The 24,401-nt window shown below is 35.7% G+C and overlaps 1 long non-coding RNA gene across 2 annotated transcripts; it reads left to right on the top strand.

The window, feature by feature from the left end:
- Positions 1–963: 963 nt before the first annotated feature.
- On the top strand, positions 964–24,401 carry LOC121417252. 2 transcript variants are annotated; one of them, XR_005970332.1, is made up of 4 exons: positions 964–1,072; positions 19,602–19,713; positions 20,869–20,871; positions 23,875–24,401. It is a non-coding gene; the product is annotated as an uncharacterized LOC121417252 (long non-coding RNA). The 2 variants fall into 2 exon arrangements; XR_005970331.1 differs by lacking the exon at positions 23,875–24,401 and having other exon boundaries at positions 20,869–21,792.

Raw genomic sequence — 24,401 nt, forward strand, 5'->3', positions numbered from 1 at the left:
CAAAATTCCAAAAACTTTTAGCATTTCTTTGACTTGTATATTTTACCTTCAGCATCTTGTTGGTATTCCGTCTTAAACTACGGAATTTGTACCAGTGAGCCTTAGAATTAGATTTCTTTGCCATGATAAACATACTGTTCCTTTTGCGCAGTTGATTTCTATAGTTTCCCTATCAATCCTTGGAAGATGAGAACATTTGACTACTTTACGACGTGGTACATTTCTATTAACAATATCGATTACAAAGCTTTTCCAAGACTGCCATGAAAACTCCATATTCTCTCCCCTACAAGAATCCATTAGTAGAGCAACCGTAAAAACACGTCTTATATTATTACACTTTGCTTTTGAATAAAGAACACAATAGTTTTGGGGAAATATTTCATTTGATTTAATGTCACCATCTGCATGTGTTTCTGTACATAATATGAAATCAGGATCTTCAACAGAAATACTTGTTTAGATATCCACGATTTTGTCGACAACACTCCTTGCATACAAAGATGTACATTTGATTTGTTTTGAGCACCGTGGACGAAAGACTGACGGTTTGATGTTTTACAAAGATTGGGATCATGCAATTCTTTACACTGTTTTGTATTGTCATCATTATATTTCAAATCTTCAAAAAGGCTGTCAGTTGCAGAATGTTCGACAGTCTTTGTTAGGCTTTCTTCAGAAAGGCTTTTAAGTCGGGTACTCTCTTCTTGGCCAAGTTGCTAAAAGTTGAAGGGACATGATTTAGCTTTGTGGTCATATCACCCTGTAAAGTCAATAATACCCTGCAATATAATAGACTTCCTCTGCAAAATTGACATCCCTACTCCACCCCCGTAGAAAATAATAGCTTGTACCGTAATATTTAATTTTTAGTTCTAAATTGGTCTATTTGAACTCAAACGCATTGAAGCGACGCTCGGGTGGGTTTCAAAAGAAACAATACCACTTGTTGCCAGTATGTAGGAATGCTTGCATTGTATTGTGGATGGCCTTTCATAAGTTTCATAAGTTGTGATCCCAAACAAGGAAGATTCTATCGCCATTTTAGACTGCTAAGAACCACGATTTCAAGGTAGGCAATGTCCTTAATCATGTCAATTACTGCGAATTGAAAGTAATGTACGGACTTATCATTTTTGGTATAAAGCATTTCTGTACCGAGGCAAGTATTTGGTACAGAATTTAAGATTGCACAATGTTTATTTGTGTGTTATATTTTGTGTACATGTATATCATAGGACGTGGTCATGTATGGAGTTGCAAAGGTGACCAGCAATACCAAGAACCACCTATTAGTCGCAGGAAACGTTCCTTATAAATAGCGAAATGGCCTTCGGAAATTCAAAATAAACAATCTACCGGTATATTAAAGAGTAGTTGTTCTTCTATGAATTGTCAAAATGTCAAATTGTAAAGTTCTAGATAAAGGGAATACATAAGGTTTCTTTTAACCTCTATTTGCGGATTGCTTGGAAGTTTCATGAAGATTGCACTGTGTACCTGCATATTTTAGTAAACCCACGAGCTTCAAATTTCAATTATTTATTTTTTTTACATCCGATCAAGTGAAAGGTCATTAAAAATTCGGAAAATCATGTGGACAATTCGTTGTTGGTTGGAGATTTTCAGGTAAAAATATATTTCATTAGTCAATTCCCCATTTTTAATAACTAATTACTTATGCAATTTAATCGATCTAAACACTTTAGGGATAGATGTTCTTCAGTGTGCCTGGTAAAAGTCGGTTTGAGTGCTTGTAATGACTTGATTTGTGATAAATGTGAGACAAAAAGGTATGCAAAATTGATGCATTTCTTTTTTGAAATTATAGTTAATTTCCATTACTCAACTAAAATTAAATTTGTTATGTCATGTTAGAATGTTAACTGCATGCTTAATGTACAAGAGATATGTTGATTGTACAGTGCTGGCTTGTTATCTTTCCATCATTGTGAATCTTAATTATGTTGATATCATAGTGATGAATAAAATTGAATTCAATGTGTTTGATAAAATTCAAACGAGACAATTAATGAAAATGCAGTGAGAGTCTAACTCATCGACTTACCTACTAATACTGCAAGTACTACCGCCCCATGGTTAAAAAAACCCCGCAGTATCTTCATTTCTGGACAACCTTAGATAGTTAGCAATTTAATGCGTTTTTTTCTCAAAGTCCCTCAGAACTATTTCATTTCTTAGTACTATTTTATCATCAAATTGTAGAGTACGTATGCGCCTATTTGAGGCCCCATCTAAAACAAGAAATGTTGTTGTTTGTATAATATATTGAACAAAATATACACCTTGGGAGACGTCGAAACAAAAGCTCGGTTTCGCCATGAAAAGTAAACTAAACAGTATCAACAGTTGAAAGAGAACTCCATTGTGATTTATCATCAGTTATTGATTGATTGATTGGTGGGGATTTTTCACCCGATCGCTAAGAATTAGCAAGGAACATAGTACCGACGGCTTCTCCAAAGGACCTTGTAATGAGGATTAATGCCTTATCAAAAGGGCACTAGCGCACCCAATAGGAATCGAACACGGGCCACTGGAATACGAATCTCCCGCTCTACCGACTGAACTAATATTGCAATAATAGTGAACAATAACGCAAAACCGTTTTGTAAAAATTGAAATTAAAGTCACCTGTGTCGCTTGGTCTATCTATTTTACCTCCTTGAGTTTGTATTTAGGTTTTTGTGTATTAAATACAAGCTTAGAAACATTGGGTGCACTCCACCAACTACGGCATTCTCTGCAGTAAAATTCCAACCTTAAGACAATTTCCATGAATTTTGGACTTTACCACAGAGGGCGACCTTCGTCTTCTTAGTAATTAATTCCCCCTTGAATTACACATTGATACATTATTTCTTACTAGCATAAGCATAAAATAGGTTTGTTATCATTTATATTTGATTCTTAGTAAAAATGACTTTTCTTTGTAATGACAAGCAATTCCTTATTGGTTATACTGATACGGTACAAACAAAGCAAACACTCAACATCTTAGGATAATTTGGCATGGAACGCTTAAATAGGGAGAAAAAGTGGACAGACAATGCTCATAATGTTCGATGATTATGAAATGCTTGGCAGAAGAGGGAAAGACATGCAAAATTGATGACGTCACACTTCGGTACTATGTCGGGCGATTCCATACATGTCGTACGGGACATTTTGACAAGTTCTAGTTTCCTAGCCGAATGATTGAGCAATGAAATATGCTTTTCTCTCAATTATAAAACTATAGTGGGTAGTCAAGTGAAAAACTGATAGCCAACCCCCAAAAGTGATTATGAGTAAATTATTGATAGAAAATGTGTGTGGTATATGGGACGCAGAAATGTCCAGTACGACACACATCATTTTAAGCTCTGATTCACCTATGGACAACATATTTTTTTCTTGGCTGTCAGTTTTGTCTACCCAGTAGTAATATCATATTACTATTGGACAGCAGGTTGAAAAAATTTGTGAAAATTGCTGATTTTCTCAGCATGGAATCACCCTGTAAAGTCAATAATACCCTGCAAAAGAATAGACTGACTCTGCAAAATTGAAATCCCTACTCCACCCCCGTACACAATAATAGCTAGTACCGTAATATTTAAATTTCAATTGTTAATTTGTCTATTTGAACTCCGTAATATCTAAATTTCAATTGTTAATATGTCTATTTGAACTCGAACCCATTGAAGCGACGCTCGGGTGGGTTTCAAAAGAAACTTTACCGGTAGCTGCCAGTATGTAGGTATGCTTGCATTGTATTGTAGATGGGCTTTATTTTCATAAGTTGTGATCACAAACAAGGAAGATTCTGTCGCCATTTTAGACTGCTAACAACCACGATTTCAAGGTAGGCAATAGGCTTAATCATGTCAATGACGGCTACACTTCGTAATTCCGAAGGATCGTAATTCCAAAACACGTAAATTGCCTATACCTCGATGTTCGTTAATCCGAAAACGAAAAAGGGTTCGTTAATCCGAACATTTGTGGCGTAATTCCAAAGGTTCGTTATTCCGAAGGTTCGATAATCCGAAAACGAAATAAGGTTCGTTGTTCCGAAGGTTCGTTAATCCGAAAACGAAATAAGGTTCGTTTTTCCAAAGGTTCGTTAATCCGAAAACGAAATAAGGTTCGTTAATCCGAAAACAAAATAAGGTTCGTTAATCCGAAAAATGAAAACCGGGAAAGCAGAGGCAAGAGGAGGGGACGGGGGACACTGTTGCTGTTCAATTATTATGAGGATGGGAAGGTAAGGGCGGCCGAACGAATTTTCGTTGGGGGGTAAAGCCAAGAAATGAAACTCATACGTCAAAATGGGCACTTTTGTATTATTTTCACCTTAGGATTATCATCTGCTTGAAGTCATTGTGTGTTTGATAGTGATTAAGTAGAGAAAAATTTTTTGAAGTGACTTCTTATTATGGCAAAATGTATATTTAGGCTTTATTTTTCGGGAGAGAGTACAATGAGCGAGCGGCTTGGTAAAACAAATTCAAATGTGAAGTTGTAAAACGTTTTTTGGGGTCAATTATTCTTAAAATGGCATTATTGCGAGGTGTTGCGAGCGTGAATCACAAGCTAAAACCTTAGGGTATTTCAATAAAAAATGAAAATAAGTTTTTAAAAATCCGAGCAGATTTCTGCTGTCATGAAAAAGATGTGCATCTAACTAAAGAATTAACACGAGCGCAAAATGCGAGCTTAAACATATTGACCAGAAAAAGAACCTGTTAAAGAAAGCATTTAGTGACCTCTCTAGGATGCATATTTCGCAAATCGAATGAGAGTGCGAAGCGCAAGCTGAAAATTTGCAATATTCCAGCCTGAAAACTTAACTTGTATACGTTAAAAAGAGTATTTCATTTCGAAAAAAACATGAAAAGCGGCATATTTATTTTTGAAAAATGAACTTTCCCATTTTGGAAAATATTTATTTCCCTGTTTTTCATTTCATTTTTGGGGTGCAAGTGCCCCCTGCCTCCCTCCCGGCGGATCCAACTTTCGTCAAATAGGGGGGGGGGCAATTTTTTTGGCCATATTTTCCTCGATCGGCAGCTTAAAGTTGTTTTTTGTTTGTTTCTTTGAAAGGGTAGTCCTAACAGTCAATAATTAGCTTCATACTTTTAAAATAAAGTAAATATGTAACAACATGATAAACCCTTTTTAAATAATGCGAGCGCGAGCATATATTTTTTTAATATGATGGGCAATATGTTTGTGATCTTCACAACGAGATGCCTATGTAATTAAATTTAGATAATAACTGCGAGTTAAAGCGCGAACAGAAATTTGAAATATATAAGCTCTGACCTGATCTAAAGGGGACATTTTAAGAACTTTTTGCAGTTAGCCATGAAGACGATGCGTGTTTCAACCAGTGGCGGCGGAACGAATTTTCCTTCTTTTTTTTGGGGGGGGGGGGGCAAAGCAAAACAAGGGGCCAATAGGGGCAATTTGGTGCAAACGGATATTTTCACCATGAGATTATCATCTGTGTAAAGAGGTTGTGTGTTTTGTAGTAATTAAATTGAGAAAAAAATTTCAAGTGATCACTGATTGATAAGTTATACATTTACGTTTCATTTCTGCGAGCGTAGCGAGCAAGCGGTTTGGGGAGAAAAAAAATCAAATCTGAAGATGTAAAATTCGCCTTTTTGGTCAATTACCGTTAAAAGGGCATCCTTGTGAGATGTTGCGAGCGAATCACGTGCTCAAACTTTTGGAAATTTCATGCAGGCCTAGAATGATAATAATGATAATATTGATATAGATATTATTTATCCAGGGAAGCCACTTCAGTTCTGAAAACTGTTCTCCCAGCTATTATTATTATTTTTTTTAAAGAATGCTTAGAATGTCCAGTTTTTAGGTTGGAAAATCGGAGAAATTTGGCTCACGTTTCTCGCTCGCATCAAGTATTGTTTATGGAGGAACTCATTCTATTCCTGGTTACAAAAAAAATATAAAATATCCAGTTTTCAGGTTGGAATATCACACATTTTAAGCTTGCGGTTCGCGCTCTCATTATTTAGTTCGTGAGATATATATTCTATTCATGAGTCACTAAATGCAGTCCTTAAAAGATTACTTTCTGAAGCCTGTTGCATAAAACTTTTAACCTGAGAAAACTCTGGTGAAAACTGAAAACTAAAGTTAGTCTGATTTCCGCCATTGACTTTAGCACAGGGCAAAAACTTCTGTAAAAATAGCCTGAGTTTTCTCAGGTAAAAAGTTCTATGCAACGGGCCCCAGGTCAGTATATAAACAAATTACAGCTCGCCCTCGCATTAATTCTTTAGAAAAATACACATCTTTCTCACGATTACAAAAAATGCTCCGAATGCTCACTTCACGTCTTGTTACATGAAATGTCTACTAGTTTAAGCTTGGATTCGCGCTTTCAACATCTCACAAGGATCATTATTAGTATTATTTTCATTTTTATTACCAACAGAAGCTGTTATTAAAAATGACGTCCCCTCTAATAGAATTCCTATTATCTCAAAAGCGGAACTAGGTGGGGGGGTTGCAACCCCCCCCCCAAAAAAAAAAAATAAATAAATCCGGGGACCATTTTTTAAAATCTTATTTTTTTTTAAACTTGTAATTTAATTTAATTTTATAATATTTCTCTGTATTTATTTCATTTATTATTACTATTATTATTATTATTTCTTTTTTGGGGAGGGGGGGGGGATTGGGCGATTCTTTTTATATGTGTTGTTAACTGGCCTTACGTTGCAGGAAAATGCAACTTCATTTTACAAATTTTCATGGGGTTTAATTTGGCAACGACCTCTATACCCAAAATACATGTAGGTGTTTTAGATGCAAGACAACGCCATTTTCACACACATATTTTCAAAAATTTTCCCTCCCCCGTCGCTACGCTCCCTCCCATACCACCCAAACCCCCCTCCCTTTATAAAAGGCTGGAACCGCCCCTGTATCTAGAGGTTACTCGCGCGTGACCAACACACTTGATCCCCTGCATCTTTAAACCATTTGCTTAGGCAGCAATTGCTCAGATGAAATCGAAATTAACCTATGCTTGATCAGGGTGCCTATTCTTAATGAAATACATGGTTTTGGCCACAACACACGCATGTATCATCGATCGTTATTACTATCAGTGCATAATATCGTGCAATCTTGTAATGACATCATCGTTTTTGTTACCAAAATGAATTATTTTCATTTTCGGAAATACGAACCTTATTTAATTTTCGGATTAACGAACCTTCGGAATTACGAACCTTATTTCGTTTTCGGATTAACAAACATTCGGAATTACGAACCTTAATTTGTTTTCGGATTCACGAACCTTCGGAATTACGGACCTTATTTCGTTTTCGGATTGACGAACCTTCGGAATTACGAACCTTCGGAAATACGAACCTTGGGAATAACCGAACCTTCGGAATTACGAAGCTTCAGAATTACGAATGTATGCTGTCGATTACTGCGAATTGAAAGTAATGTACGGACTTATGACTTATCATTTTTGGTATAAAGTATTTCTGTACCGATATTTACTCACAGAGGCAAGTATTTTGTATAGAATTCATGATTGCACTCCGTTTATTTTTAGTCATGTATCATGTACATTTATATCATACATTGTATAGGGTGTGGTCATGTATGCAGTTGCAAAGATGACAAACCATACCAAGAACCACCAATAAGTCGCAAGAAAGGTTTTTTTAATAACCGAAATAGCCTTCGAAAATTTCACGTAAGCAATCTAGCTGTAAAGGAAACAGTAGTTCTTCCTTTATGAATTGTCAAAATTTCAAATTGTAAAGCTTTGAATAAAGTAAATAAAAGACATAAGTGTTTCTTTTACACCTCTATTTGCGGATTGCTTGGAAGTTTCATCGAGATTGCACAGTGTACCTGCACATATTAATGAACCCACAAACTTCAAATTTCACTCTTTTCTTTTACATCAGATCAAGTGAAAGGTCATTTAAATATTCGAAAAATCATGTGGACAATTCGTTGTTGGTTGGAGATTTTCAGGTAAAAATATATTTCATTAGTCAATTTTCCCATTTTTTGATAACTACTTACTTACGCAATTCAATCGATCTAAACATTTTTGGGGATAGATTTTCTTCAGTTTGCCTTGTAAAAGTCGGTTTGATTGCTTATAATGACTTGATTTGTGACAAATGTGAGACAAAAAGGTATGTAAAATTGATGCATTTCTTTTTTGAAATTATAGTTAATTTTCATCACTCAACTAAAATTTAATTTATTACGTCATGTCAGAATGTTTACTGCATGCTTAATGTATAAGAGATAGGTTGATTGTACAGTGCTGGCTCGTTACTTTTCCATCATTGTGAATTTTCATTATGTTGATATCATAGTGATGAATAAACTTGAATTCAATGTGTTTGATATTATTCAAACGAGACATTGAAATTACAGTGAGAGCCTAACTTATTGACTCACCTACTACATGCAATACTGCTAGTACTGCCGCCCCATGATTACCCCCCCACCCTCAATATCTTCATTTCTCCACAACCTTGGATAGTAAGCAATATCATGTTCTTTCTCAAAGCCGCTCAGAACAATTTCATTTCTTAGTACTATTTCATCATCAAATTCTAGAGTACGTATGCACCTATTTGAGGCCCCATCTATACAAAAAAGTTGTTGTTTGTATAATATATTGAACAAAATATACACCTTGGGGAACGTCGAAACAAAAGCTCGGTTTCGCCATGAAAACTAAACGAAACAGTATCAACAGTTGAAAGAGAACTCCATTGTGATTTATCATCACTTATTGATTGATTGATTGGTGGGGACTTTTTACCCGAACGCTAAGAATTAGCAAGGAACATAGTACCGACGGCTTCTCCAAAGGACCTTGTAATGAGGATTAATGCCTTATCAAAAGGGCACTAGCGCACCCAATAGGAATCGAACACGGGCCACTGGAATACGAATCTCCCGCTCTACCGACTGAACTAATATTGCAATAATAGTGAACAATAACGCAAAACCGTTTTGTAAAAATTGAAATTAACAAGTCTCCTGCGTCGCTTTGTCTATCTATTTTACCTCCTTGAGTTTGTATTTAGGTTTTTGTGTAATACAAGCTTAGAAACATTGGGTGCACTCTACCAACTACGGCATTCTCTGCAGTAAAATTCCAACCTTAAGACAATTTCCATGAATTTTGGACTTTACCACAGAGGGCGACCTTCGTCTTCTTAGTCATTAATTCCCCCTTGAATTACACATTGATACATTATTTCTTACTACTGACGCAATATCGACTGAGTAGGTTTTGATTAAAAAAAATGAATTCAAGTAGCATGTTCTTCATCTGTTAAGTTCTTGGCCAAAAAATAAAACATGCTCAAAATAAATGATTTATAGCCAGACGAGCAACCCTTCTCATCAGAACTCTGAGGTGTCAACCCTATAGCAGTAAAAGTGAGAGAGGCAATGATTGGCCCTGTCCAGAAGGCAAGAGATCTTGGAATTATTGATGCATGACCACTTGAAGATTGTCTGCAGATCAGGCACAACTTTGATGGCCATTGGAAAAATCAGGAGATACCTGACTGAGTCAGCAACACGGGCGCTCGTACAGTCGTTCGTCATCAGCAGACTGGACTTCTGTAACAGCCTCTTGTTCGGTCTCCCAAAGATATGCAAGCTCCAAACTCTCCAAAATGCAGCAGCTAGAATAATCTCAAGAACACCAAGCAGGCAGTGTACGTCACGTCTTCTTCAAGAGCTGCACTGGCTTCCGGTTGAAAAGAGAATAATCTTCAAACTCCTCCTCCCCACTTTCACAGCCAATAACAATATGAGTCCCTCCTCCTTGTCCTGCATGATTACACCCTATGTTCCACCATGCAAACTCAGATCTTCAGACAAACATCTCCTACATGTTCCACGTCATTCAACTCAATTTACAGCCAAAGATCATTTGAAGTAGCAGTCTCAACGCTCTAGAATTCATTCCCTCTGCACATCCACCAGGCTTCCTCACGACAGTCCTTGAAATCTTTGCTTAAGTAAAACGTGTTTTTTTCCTAAATTTTAGTATCGCTTATAGTATTTATATCACAATGTTTAAATAATTCCATCTACTGCAAGCTTATTTTAATTGTACAATAATCAAAGAAAATCTACATGCTATTAGGGAAATGCTTGGTTTTATTTCTATGCTGTACCAGTAATTTATATCTATTAGTTACTTTATTTTGTTTTACACTATTTGTTAATTTTCACGTCTTTCATTGTAAAGCGCATAGACAGAGTTATCTATTGTGCGCTTAAGAAATCAATCTTTATTATCTGTAGATACTGTGTTTTTTCATTGAGAAACTGAGCATTGACTTTAGAATCTACATTTACATCCATATCTCAAAATCACAACATAATTTTTATGTTAGGATTTTTTTTTTTTTTTTTTTTTTGGGGGGGCTAAAATATGCACATACATATACCTTAATTGCAATTTGATGATAAAGAATACTTCAGAAATAAAGTTTTGAATTGCTTTGAAATAATAGAATAGAATGCTTATTGTCTCAACTTGTGCAAAATGCGATTTTCCCATGGGGAAACCAAAAGTTTAGTGTAGATACTGCCTCTTGCAGTTAGTGAAAAGGGACTTTTCAAAAAGATATTCGGAAAACTGGATGTGTCATGTAGAAAAAATCGATTACTAACTACTTCTCTGAAAAAATAGTCAGATGCTGCGTTTTTATGTAGGGGGAGGTGGGAAGGCATAATTTGCCGTCTGTTCTCGCCGCCATAGCTGCGGTGTGCAAGTAAACTGGTCGCGATTATCGTAAGGCGATTAATACCGCATTCAGTAACTCGCTGATAGGTACCCGTCCCAGCTCAGTCTTAAAATTTGGACGATAAATTGGGGTATTATGTGTCCATAAAGGTCATCTGTATGAATTTGTTTGTGATATTGAATTTTAATCGAATTAATTTGGTCTATTTCAGTTCCATATCAATTTCTAAGCATACAAACAAGAGAACATAAATACAAACCAGTTGCAAAAGTCAATACTAGATCAAACTTAAAAAAAACAATACGATAGACTGCCTTTGCACTTTTTTTAAACTGGCCTACCTCCATGCTGCCCCTGCCTTTTGAATACAGAGATACTAGTATAAAGTGATATATGAAAAAATATAATTTGAAAGATAAACATAGAGCATAATGTACTGTGTGTTTTAGGGTTATGATGAAAGTAAAATTCTGTACATGTTAAAGTTCTTTAAACATATACAGAATTCCTGTGTGTGTTCAGGAACATGGCCAAGATCAATGGTCATTTAAGGGTTAATGAACTCTTGCAGTGATGTGTTGAATGCGCATCATATACTCGCGTGAGAAGATTTAATTGTATATGAGACGGAACATTGATAATGGGACTCAGTCTGAGCCCCTTAGTTCGGATGAATGGAGTCTTTTCAATGTGTTGGGAATCGCTCGGAGAACTAAGCATGGCTATCGAGGAGGGGTAATGAGGCGTTTGTTACGATCTTATATTAAAGCGACATGGGCTTATAGTGTAACTCACCTGGGAAGTTCGCGAAAAAGTGTTCTATTGCAAATGTAATTTACGAGCGCATACTGAATGGGGAGTTTATGCGAGAAAATCACTTCTGTAGGCCTACACGGTACCATTAATTTTCCATAAATACGCGAGTATTATTAAAAGAATCGTACTATATCAGTTGTGTAATGTAATAGAGTAATTATATAATTCCGTTAATTTATACAGTCTAATGCACTATGAGCGCATACTGAATGGGGAGTTTGTGTGAAAAAAATCACGTCTGTAGGCCTACACGGTACCATTAATTTTACATAAAATACGCGAGTATTATTAAAAGAATCGTACTATATCAGTTGTGTAATGTAATAGAGTAATTATATAATTGTGTTAATTTATACAGTCTAATGCACTTCATTCGATATTTGTATGTAATAATATCGCCAACAAATATTGCAGTGATTGCTTTGAATGTTCTTGTCTTGGCAAGGCAATCGTGTACGTGTGCATGCAGTGAGTCCTATGCGTGCATCCGTTACGTTGGTGTACAAACAAATTGTACCAAACAACACAGAGGCAGTGCGTGCATACACTGGACACATTTTTAATAGGCAAGGGAGCGAGTTACACTATAGCAAGAGTTTACAGTTTAAGACCGTAACAGGAGTAGATTTAACATCACTGTTCTTATTCAGACTTGATACACTAAAATACTTTCTTTTAGTGGTAAATCGACTCGGAATACTTCTGGAATCTTACAACTCGCTGGAACCCCTCCTCATACGAATTGTTCTTCTCGGAGCAAAGTTAGAATAGGCCATTGGAATGCCAGATCTATAAATAACAAGACTACTAGTATTTGTGTTCTTACAATTCATAATGACTTTGATGTGTTCATCAACACCGAATCGTGGCTTAACCCTAAAAAGACTGGGCTATTTTGGAGGCTAGAAAAACTGGGGCCGGCCGTTGGTCATCCGATCGCAACCAAATTTGGCACAGACATCCTTTGTCATGTCCTCTAAAAGAAACATAGTCAAAATACTGATATTCATTGTATTTTTTAATATATGCATAATTAATTATGCGAATATGCAAATTTTTATCAAAAAATTGAATTTTTCATACTTTGGTACCTATTGAGGTCCATAAATTCCCGTTTCAAGGTTTCCAGCTGTAAGAAGAGGTTGTTTATCATGGAATTGTGTTATTTCGTGCTTGAATTATTAGATATGCTTATGCAAATTAGTAATTACTAAATATGCAAATAAGTACTCTGCATGCGTTATGTAGAGAAATACAACATTTGGCATGTTTTTTGCATTACACTCTCTTGCAATGAGCCAAAGCAATCTTGGAAGATAAACAAGTGATGTGTTACATGTACACTAGCTAATGAAAACAAAGCATAAGAGATATCACATAATTTTTGCAAATTATATTCATAATTATGTGAATATGCAAATTTTTATCAAAAATTGAATTTTTCATATTTTGGTACTTATTGCGGTCCATAAATTCCTGTTTCAAGGTTTTCAGCTGTAAGAAGAGGTTGTTTATCATGGAATTGTGTTGTTTCATGCTTGAATTATTAGATATCCTTATGCAAATTAGTAATTACTAAATATGCAAATAAGTACTCCGCATGCGTTATGTAGAGAAATACAATAATTTGCATGTTTTATTGCAAGCGATTCTGGTATTTTGCACTACTTTTCTTATGTTTTTCTTTGATTTTAATTTCTTATATATTTCTTTATTTTGCATTTCTTATGTATTTCTTTATTTTTTATGCAATGTTTTTCATTATTTTCATATCCTAGAACTGCTACTTGAATTCACAAGTGACATAATATAGAGAGAAACAAATAAAAATGTAGTTAGAAAACAATGTGTATAACATTCATTCAAATACCATACACTTTACACACAAACGAATACAAATTTCATTTTCTTACGTGACATGTGATACGAAAATGTTATGTAACTCCGCAACCGCGGCATGGGGGTATACAAATTTGGTATCAAAAGTTGCGGAAAACTCAAGAAAAAGTCATGAAATGGCGGCGCGAACGCTTCATGCGCAAAAAAGTTATCGCAATTTATGTACGGGGGGGGGGGGGCCTAAAAGGCCCCCCCCCCCCAGTCTTTTTAGGGTTAATGGCGATCATCGGGACAATCATACTCTTGCCGACATTAGGGCGACTCTTCAAGATTAAGATATAGTACACAAACCTCATACGACCAGTTCTGGCTGAGGCATATGCACCATCCACCGTTCCACGGTCAAAGTGAGTCTTTTTAAGACTTCAGCAACTTTCAGTCATTCCAGTTGATGGACTTAGGCATTCGGTCTAATTGTGCATCGATGTTTCATATCTTTGGCATCTACAGACCACCTCCATCACCAAAACTAAGTTTTTCCTTGTTCTTGAAGGAATTTTCGTCACTTATGGATTCAGTAGCAATAGTAGACAACATTCCTATGTTGGTTGGTGACTTCAACATACATGTAGATGACCGCAACGATAAAGGTGCTACCACTTTCCTCAATACCTTGGATGAGGCCAGTTTCCAACAGCATGTTATGTAGAGTGGGGCATACGCTAGATCTGCCGATAACCTTAAGGGTCGACAAAGTGGTCCCTGCAATTGATTTTATCAGGGGTCTTCCTACTGATCATGACTGTAAATCATGCACGATTAACTTGGTACGCACGTTCGCCACCAAGAAGCTTGTCACTTGCAGTGAGTTTCGTGATATCGATATGGACTTAATATTCAAGTCGGACATTCTGGCACAAATTCAATATTCTGGTGTTTCCTTACGACCAAGTGCTCCTTGGTACACTGGGTCCATTCGACAGGCTAAGCTAAGAGAGTCAGCTGAACTTGTATAGTGTGACACAAAACATTTTTTTTAAATTCGTCCAAAAGCTGTCTTGTCCGGATCGAGCTTAGGTGCTTCCCGATCAAGATTTAGATGAATCACTGGCAAATTAATTTGGGGAGTTCTTTTAGAGGATATTTCATTAAAAAATATTGAAGGATTTGACCCAGCTCCATGTCGATTGGGGGAAATTCCCGAATGGATAGTGGGTTTTCTTTGTTTGAACCAGTATCTGAAAAACAGGTTAGAAAAGGGATCGGTGCCCTGACTTCCAAATATTGTCAACTGGATCCTCTTCTTACATGGTTGGTCATGGGTTGCATGGGTGAACTGTTGGCAGTTATCACTTCCATCGTAAACGGATCGTTGTTTCTGGGAGTGTTCCTGACAGCTTCAAGGTCACTCAAGAAGTTCCCTTGCTGAAGAAACGTGGTTTGGATCCTAATGATATGCAGAATTATAGACCTATGTCCAACCAAATGTTCCTTGCAAAAGTTCTTAAAAGAGTTGTGAGCTTCCAGTTGAAGGCGTAAAAAAGAAAATAACTGCTTGTTTCCCATAATGCAGTCGGCCTATCGTTCGTTTCACTCAATGGAAACAACACTCGTGAAAGTAATGAACGATCTCTGACTGCTGTCCATTGGCGGTGGAGCAGAGGATTATCTTTTGTGGGGGGGGGGGGGGGAACGCAACAATAGCCGTCCCCCAAACACAAAATATCCTCTGCTCCGCCGCCAATGCTGCTGTCTACAAGGGTTATGAGGCGATATTGGTTCTACTAGATTAAAGTGCTGCCTTTGATACCATTGACCATGGGACTTTGATCTCCATCCTTGAAAGTGAATATGGTATCCAGGGTGTTGCTTTACAATGGCTAGTTTCCTACCTAGAAAATCGGAGACAGAGGGTCAAATTTAACAACGCGATCTCAAACACTTTTCCTCTCTCCCAGGGAATCCTTCTGGGCTCCGTCACTGTTCCGTTGGTGCTTGCACTGTACGACGGTCCTCTATCGCAGGTCATTAGCACGCATAAGGTATCCCGGGATCTTGGTGTAATGCTTGATAAGAATCTCACCATGGCTGACCACATCCGATCTAAGTCTCGAGCAGCAGCTTTTGGAATTTCCAGGATAGGGAAAATAAGAAAGTATCTGAGCCCAAGTGCAACTGAACGATTAGTTCATGCATTCGTGTCATCAAATTTGGACTACTGCAATAGCTTATTTACGGTTTACCAGACTCTCTTATCCAACCTATTCCACGTATCCAGAACACGGCTGCTCGGCTTGTAACTCGTTCCAGAAAGCACGACAACACAACCCCTATCTTCCGTTTTCTTCACTGGCTTCCTGTCCCTGCACGTATCATCTTCAAACTCTTGATTCTAACTTACAAAACCCAACATGGTAAAATCCCTGTGTTATATTACGGACCTTCTCTCACCCAGGATCCCGACAACGTCCAAACGACTCCGATCTTACACACAATTGCTTCTGCAACTGGCCCAAGGACCCAGACCTCGGACAAGGAATGGGAACCAAGCATTTAGTGTTGTTGCTCCAAAGCTTTGGAATGACCTTCCCATAGAATCGAAGGTTGCCCCATCATTCGAATCATTCAAAGGTTCTCTCAAGACTTACCTTTATAATCCTTCCTTTAGGTTTTAAGTTTAATCTTGTCAATATCCAACGAATATTCCTTTATTTCTACTTTGTCTATGTATAGCTTTCGCACTGCTTTATTATTCGAATATAATTTATATGTCAAGGTATTTCTGATAATTCATTTAATTAACTATTTAATTCATAAACGTCACTACTTCTATCATTATCATTCTTTGTGTATTTTCAACTTGAGTAGGAAGTTTTCTTTAACTAATTACTAATATGATAATAATTTCTTTGTTAAATGTTCAATTATATTAATATGTGCGGCTTAATCGTTTTGAAAGCGTTTAGAAACACCATATATTAAGCGCTATATGAATAATAATAATAAGAATAGTAATAATAATAATAATGGACATTTGTATAACGCCATCTATCTCAAAAAATGTTCTATTCCGAGGCGCGTTGTTATTATTGCCCCGGCTTTATTTCGAGCTGCCTTTTAGCGCTCGTGCATTCAACGAATTAATCCTGCCGGGTACCCATTCACCTCACCTCGGTCGAGTGCAGCACAATGTGGATACATTTCTTGCTGAAGGAAATTACGCCATGGCTGGGATTCGAAAACATGACCCTCCGTTTCACAGTCAGAAGACTTATCCACTGGGCCACAACGCTCCACGTGCTATGTTATTTTTTTTCATTTTATGTCACTGCATAAAACTACATGCAATGTAAAACAATATTAACTTGAAGTTCGAGAAAACATATTTAGTGTACATTGACTTAAAAACGGATGTTTCAGGACAACATGACTTTACATCTCGTTAAAACAGACAATGCAAGCAACAGGGCCCGTATTCCATAAACGAGATAAGCTTTTTCCTTAATTTTGAATAATTTGTGATCTGTTAGGCAATTCCTGAACCACTCCAAGGCATTTCATCTTATACCATAGTAGGAGAGTTTGTGTAAGAGAACATCATGATCTATCATATCAAAGGCCCTGGAGAATGATATCATATTTATTTATAATTTTAAATACACAAAAAAGAATCTGGAATCTCGGAGTTTGCGTTCAATTAGTGATCAATTTATATTACACCAAAGAACCCTTGCTGTACGAAATCCTCTAAACGTAAAAAAAAAAGAAAAAAATATTGAATTGTCTATAGATCTTGGTTTTGTAAAGGCCTCTTAGCGCGCTTAATGCGAAACCCCTCGTCCATTCACTTTAACATACGAAATAGAGCCATGAGATCATGATGCCCGGTAAATGCATACTACTTTTCATTCTTATAAGTCTTAAAGGGGAATCCACCATTTTTCATCAAATGTTGTGTTGGAAAGGAGAAAACTAAATCAGAATCTTGAAAGTTTTGAAGGAAATCGGACAAGCAATAACAAAGTTATGGCTGCTTTCAAATTCAGACCCCTATAAAGACCATATACATTTCAATTTGTCAAATGGGAAAGTAAATTATGACAAGGGGCAGGGACAACATATCTAAACATTACTTAAGTAGTATACTGTTTTATGTCCTTATTTAAGAAAAAAATAATAATCTAAAGTAAAACTTTTGAAAAATTACATGTCGCGTACAGAATGATTTTTTTTTCTCAATTTGTTCTGAAATTGTTTTCGTTTCATCTTTTAAATCGATAATTTACCGATTGAGGGCATACTGCTAGTTTGTCTGTCATGGGAAGCGTGTCGCCTGTCCATAGTTTTTGTTAAATTTCTTTAATTTGGTGATACGAGCCCAATGACTTGAGTGTTATGTGTTTATCTTTAAGTTTATTGGTAATGTTATCATTTAAGCCATGTGGCTTGCTGAAATATGGTTCTTAAGTTACGAAATTATGTGGCAGAATTTTGTAAGGCGAGTGAATTAGTTGAAATGAAAACGCCGTATACGTGTACCTGTATGCATTACGTAATAGAAAGCGTACAGTCGTATGTGGCGTATTTGTGTAAGAAAGGCAAGCAACTTGAATTTGGCGCCTTCGGGCACGTGATGAATGCATTGTTAATAAATTACTATGTTAACATATGAAAGAAGTAAACAGTCGCATTGTGCACACATCAACACACTGGACTCGGTCTAATTCTTGGGTTTCGTTAGTTTTCACATGACATATTAGCAATTTTATGATAGGAGACCATGGAAGAGAGCCCAAGCCTTACGTCACTATGACATGACATATGCGGCAATTTGAAGTCTGCATGGGAATAGTGATTTCCAATATATACAACTTCTACAACTTCATAACTTTGTTATTGTTTCTATGATATTGCTCTAACTTTTACATATCAGCTTGTATGATTTTTCTCTTTGTTTTTAAAACAAGTTTTTATTTTGGCTGGACTCCCCTTTAAGCACATACTTTAATAAACAACAACGACGAACTTCCTTTATGAAAGTCCAAAGGCTAATTAGACTACAATTCATCAATATATATATATTTTTTTTTTAAATGTTGTTTTGCATCACTTTATTGTGCGAAAAGCAATAAAGGAACAGTGTAAGAATGACAACAATACAAATACATTTACATAATAAAAGAGAGCCCAGGACATGGTCACATTACTGACAATAAACTGTTAATCATCAAGTTAGTTTGTAATTAAAGTAATTATAGGCGTGTAGATAAAATCATTTTAGATAAAAACCAAACATTGAAAAAAATAAGACCATGACGTATGTGAACTCATGCATTATTAGCATGATTACACTCTGAATTAATATGTACAACTTTACACTATGTACGCAGAGGAATCTGATTTTCCCATTGGACGTTATTTTTTTAGTAGTATATTACGAAAGATGATGTCACTGCCAATTTAGAAAGGTTGTCTCTGAAAATTTTGTAAGGGGTTGGTTTGCCAAATTCATTTAAAAGCATTTTAATTCGTTTTGTGTTATCCGGGGTAATGTAGCCTCTTGATCCCACCTCAATTGGAAAGTATTTTACTGAGTAGCTGTTTGATTCATTGTCAGAAATGAGTGGGGCGTATTTTCTTTCTTTATATTCATGTGTTTTTTTCTGTGTTGGTTTCAAAAGGGACAGAAAGTTCCAGTATCACTAGTTTCTTTTCATTTTACCACAATGCACATATATCAGGGATCAGATTCGTCTTCGTACATTGCAATGGGATGGTAGATATTCCCTGTTTTGGGGATTCTGACTTGAGGTCGGATGTAATATCTACATCCTGGTTTGATGTACCTTTCCGCAATGTTTCCAATATGTACAAAAGAATATTGTCATGCCGCCATGTATAACGACCTTCGTCAAGGGCAACGGCACATGCGTTAAGAACATGGTGAACCGTTTCCCGGTTATTACATTTATTACATTTCGCTGATGTCACCTTCCCTCATCTTACAAGGTTTGCATTGGTATTCAAAGTGTGTGAGAGAGAATTCATGAGAAAGCGAGCTACTTTGTGAGGGAGATTATAAATTATGCTTTTCCAGTCGACTGACGTTTATCTTTTTAAAAATCTGTTTCCTTTCAACCTTAGAGATCAACCTAGGACAAGTGGAGGACAGAGAGAAAAGCATACCCGCAGAGGGTTTTGAAGTGAGCTCAGTGATACCAACTGAAGAAAAAGTATACCATCATGGCTGAAGAAGGTAGTGCCCAAATCCTTTTCTTTCTCTGATTTTTCCAAAGCTAGGCCATGTATGCATAGGAATTCCAACACCCACTACACACACATACACACACCCTAACACACTCAACTACATACCCTACTGCACGTGAGAACTCTAAATAACTGATTGTAAGTTATAATAAACAAAATTTAAAAAAGTAAACTGATTATGAATAAATTGATTACATAAATATAACTGCTCACATATATATAATATATATATGTATAATTTATATATATATATATATATATATATATATATATATATATATATATATATATATATATATATATATATATACAGTATATAAATCAGGTTCTGCATAGCTTTCTGCAACATAAACCATCACTGAAGTCATGCACTGATATAAGAGTCCACAAAGTCAATACTTTCGAAGTAACGTATCCACACAGGGCTTGCTTAAACATTGGTAGACGGGTAAATATACGACCAAATATACCCTTACCCGAAATAAATTACAATAAATGCTTTTTAACGGTTTTAATGCTATTTAACCTCAGGAAATATATACTAAGATTTACCAAAATCCGCAACCGGAAAAGTGGTTATTTTCAAGATGGTGTCCAATATGGCTGCCTTTCACTGGAAATGGATACAACTTACTCATTGTCCACACTAGAATCCTATTTTGTTCCATTGTCCAGGGGGTAAAAAAATTGTTGATACAGGCTAGTGTGAATATAAGCACTCCAGGGTACCTGGAAAATTCATCTAAAATGGCTGCCGTGGGCTAAAATTCACAATTCATCTATTAACTCCTCAAGTGAATTTATTTTGTTTTTTCTATTCAATAGTTTAGAGGGTAAAGTTGTACATTGGAACAAGTTACAAGGACAGCTAGTGGTTTTGTGGGTCCAAAACTCCAAGCTGGCTTCCAAAATGGAGTTTAAAGTGGCTGTTGATAATACATTTTACTAAACGTAAAAATTCATCTGTTGATATTTAGTGTAACGACAATAATCTTTTTTATTCTGTTATATTAATTGTTTCTTCTAAAAACCCATCCATAAAATTACAGAAATAGTCCCACATACGTTACCAAGTGAATTTTCAATAACAAGTTCTATTTATTTTTTTCTTTGGGTTCTTGCCATTCGCTCTCATCTTCTACAGCCGGTAGGTACACACCTCTTTACATTTACAGTTCAAAGTATTTTGGACAATTCTTATAGGGAATATCTATAAGCCTGATTTATGTCTATTTATAATAAAAATGGACAAGTTTTCTTCGTGAAATGATATACGTTCTTCCTAACGTACAACCACCTTGATTAAGTACGAATACAATTCATTGATATTTAGTGTAATGACAATATAATCATTCTATTTTTGATCCTATACTGCGGAAGCGGCTCTGGGCCGACCCTGGGCCGTTCTAAATTAGACCGGCCTAGTCCGTTCATACTGCGAATTTTCTACCCTTTGCGACCACCCAAGCCGGAATAATGAGGAGGAGTTTCTCTTCTGGAAAAGCCCAATTTTTTTCCCGCGGTCGCGATCATTGGCCATTTTACTTGGAAGTTGAAGTTGTATTGTAAATAGCAATTATACGTGCCAATGCAATACTCACTCTGCATGCATGACACGCAACACAGTGTAAGGGCCTGTGTATAAAACGTACAACGTGTATACGTACGTACAAGGCAAGCAAATCACGACCGTACCGCGCGCAACATAACACACGCGACTCAACCCGGAAACGGCAGGTACTGTTTCCGGCTTCGGGGCGACGTAAGTTAGGCCGATCTAACCGTTCATAATGCAGCAAGAGCGGCCCTGGGCCGGCCCTGAACCACCTCCGAAAGTGGGTTTAGTTTAGGCCGCCCTAAAATTTACGCCGGTCTCGTTTCCGTTTATACTGGATTTAGAGCGGCCCAGGGCCGGCCCTGGGCCGCCCTAAATCCTCAGCATGAATGGGGTATAACATTACAAATCAGACCCACCCCATTAACCACACGAAAGGTTTTAAAAACGTTTTCAAGAAAGTTTTCAATAAAAGGTTCCATAATATAGTGGCAACCCCTGCAACCTTCTAATAATCGATGTTTTAATAGAAAATGCATTTTTTGTATGTTTTGCTTGTCAGTTATATATATATTATTATTGTATTTTCTTTGTTAATATGTTCATGAAAAAGTGTTGCAGAAACCAATGAATGAATGAATGAATATTTCTTTGTTCCGTTATTCTAACTTTTCCCTCATCTTATTTGACAGAATTTAAGTGTACACCTCATTACATTTATATATCACAGTATTTTGGACTATGCTTTAGAGGAATGTCTATAAGATTGATTTCTGTCTATTCAATTTAACCCCCCAAAAAGAATATTTCATGAAATCGGATATGTTTAACGCAACATACAGTAACCTTTATTAAACCCACAGTATAAGATCGAATAAAATCCATTTTGAATTTTGTGTAATGACAATGAAATAATTACAGTTTTGGATTTTGTAATATTACTTCTTTCAAATCAAACCCATCCTTAAAATTACAGGAATAGTGGACTATGCTTTAGAGGAATGTCTATAAGATTGATTTCTGTTTATTCAATTTAACCCCCCCCCCCCAAAAAAAAAAGAGTATTTCATAAAATCGGATATGTTTAACGCAACATACAGTAACCTTTATTAAACCCACAGTATAAGATCGAATAATATCCATTTTGAATTTTGTGTAATGACAATGAAATAATTATAGTTTTTGATTTTGTAATATTACTTCTTTCAAATCAAAACCCATCCTTAAAATTACAGGAATATTGGACTATGCTTTAGAAGAATGTCTATAAGATTGATTTCTGTCTATTCAATTTAACCCCCAAAAAGAGTATTTCATGAAATCGGATATGTTTAACGCAACATACAGTAACCTTTATTAAACCCACAGTATAAGATCGAATAAAATCCATTTTGAATTTTGTGTAATGACAATGAAATAATTATAGTTTTGGATTTTGTAATATTACTTCTTTCAAATCAAACCCATCCTTAAAATTACAGGAATAGTGGACTATGCTTTAGAGGAATGGCTATAACATTGATTTCTGTTTATTCAATTTAACCCCCAAAAAAGAGTATTTCATAAAATCGGATATGTTTAACGCAACATACAGTAACCTTTATTAAACCCACAGTATAAGATCGAATAAAATCCATTTTAAATTTTGTGTAATGACAATGAAATAATTATAGTTTTTGATTTTGTAATATTACTTCTTTCAAATCAAACCCATCCTTAAAATTACAGGAATATTGGACTATGCTTTAGAGGAATGTCTATAAGATTGATTTCTGTCTATTCAATTTAACCCCCAAAAACAGTATTTCATGAAATCGGATATGTTTAACGCAACATACAGTAACCTTTATTAAACCCACAGTATAAGATCGAATAAAATCCATTTTGTATTTTGTGTAATGACAATGAAATAATTATAGTTTTTGATTTTGTAATATTACTTCTTTCAAATCAAACCCATCCTTAAAATTACAGGAATAGTTTCATATACCTTACCAAATAAATTTGTAATAACAGGTTCTGTAATATTTTTTGCTTTATGTCTTGCCATTCTTTATTTTCCCCTCGCCTTACTCGAAAGGGGGTAAATGTACACCTTATTGCATTCATATTTCAATGTGTTTTTATCATTCTTCAGGGTAAAGTCTATAAGCTTAATATCAGTCTATACAATACAAAAATGTAATAGAATTCTTCATAAAATCAGACACGTTTTAAAAGTCATAGAATCGCCTTGATTGATCCAAAGTAAGGGTACGAATAAAGTCCATTGATATTTAGTGTAATCATGGCTAGGGCAATAAAGTAATTCAATATTGTTTTCTGCGACTTTACTTGTTTCAAATCAAAACACATCCATAAATTACCGGAATAGTTAAACATATGTTCCTAAGTAAGCTTTAAAAAACAGGTTGTGTAATATTTATGCTTTATAGTCTTGCTCTTCTCTCCTTTTCCCTCATGTTATTTAAAAGAGTGTAAGTATGCACCTAATTAAATTTATATTGCAAGTTCCTAAGAAGGACTCCCATAAAAGGTTCCATAATATTTTATACTGTTGATATTATTTCTCTTTTCCCTCATCTTATTTGACAGACGGTAAGTATACACCTCATTTCATTGATGTACCAGGCAAGTATTTTGAATGATGGCTTAGAAGAAAGTCTATCAGATTGATATTTTATCCAATATAACAATAAAAAAAATTCCTTCATATGATCAGATATGTTAAAAATAGCGTACAGTCACCTTGCGTAACCCACAGTATAGCTAAGAACATATATCGATTGATATTTAGTGCAATGACAATAACATATTTGTTTGATCCTGTAAAATTACTTATTTCAAATCAGACCCATACCTAAAACCCCACAAACAATTCCAAGTACGTTTCTAAATACGTTTTGAAAAATTGTCCTGAGTGTTTTCATATTCCTGTAATTATCTATTTTTCCTCATCTAGATTGACAGCCCGTGAGCATTTATATTTGAATTTATTTTGGATATTCTTTAGAGGAATGCAAAAAGGCTTGATTTATTTCTGTTCAATAGAACAATAGAAAATATCAATAAAAAAATCGATATATTAAACACAACCTGCAGTATCTTTAATTAACCAACAG

Source organism: Lytechinus variegatus, chromosome 6, assembly GCF_018143015.1.
Source record: "Lytechinus variegatus isolate NC3 chromosome 6, Lvar_3.0, whole genome shotgun sequence".
Lineage (NCBI taxonomy): Eukaryota > Metazoa > Echinodermata > Echinoidea > Temnopleuroida > Toxopneustidae > Lytechinus > Lytechinus variegatus.